The sequence below is a fragment of the Lupinus angustifolius genome, chromosome LG14 (assembly GCF_001865875.1).
Source record: "Lupinus angustifolius cultivar Tanjil chromosome LG14, LupAngTanjil_v1.0, whole genome shotgun sequence".
Lineage (NCBI taxonomy): Eukaryota > Viridiplantae > Streptophyta > Magnoliopsida > Fabales > Fabaceae > Lupinus > Lupinus angustifolius.
In genome coordinates this window covers 10,581,819-10,582,397 of record NC_032022.1, presented here as the reverse complement: position 1 = coordinate 10,582,397, position 579 = coordinate 10,581,819, and positions in this window count along the sequence as shown.

Here is a 579-nt window from a genome sequence, read left to right as displayed (position 1 = left end):
CACTTAACCCATGATTCACTCACCCTCTTAGATTTGCTAGATTGCCTTGGGAAATGGGTTTAGAAATCAGATTTCTCCCACCCCACAACTCTATAAATACCCATGTATCTTCATGCATTAACACTTTGTAAAAAGCTTGGCAATTTGAAGATTTAGAGTAAGTTACTCTCATCATCTTTTCTTCTTCATTTTCTTCTTCTTTCAATCTTCAATCTCTTCACATTCAACCAATGGATGTTGATGATATTGATGTATGTTGTTCATGAGTATGTCAAGAACGTATTCAACCGTTGAAATTTTCTAAAACATTTTGGAAGAAAAACTAAAAATGAGTGTTCTTGAACTCATGAAAAATGTGTTTTGAAACTATGAACAAGTTTTTTTCAAGAAGTTATTACATTGTTTTAATATATGAATTTTTACTTGTTTAAGCCTTTAACCATGGCTTTGGACAAGTTGGAAAATAGAGGGATGAAAGAGTTTTAAGTATTTTAATAGTAATGAGTTTTGGAAATATCGGCAAACTAACGAGTTTTATTATGGTAGTTACGAAGATTTCTGGCATTTGAACCTTGCAAC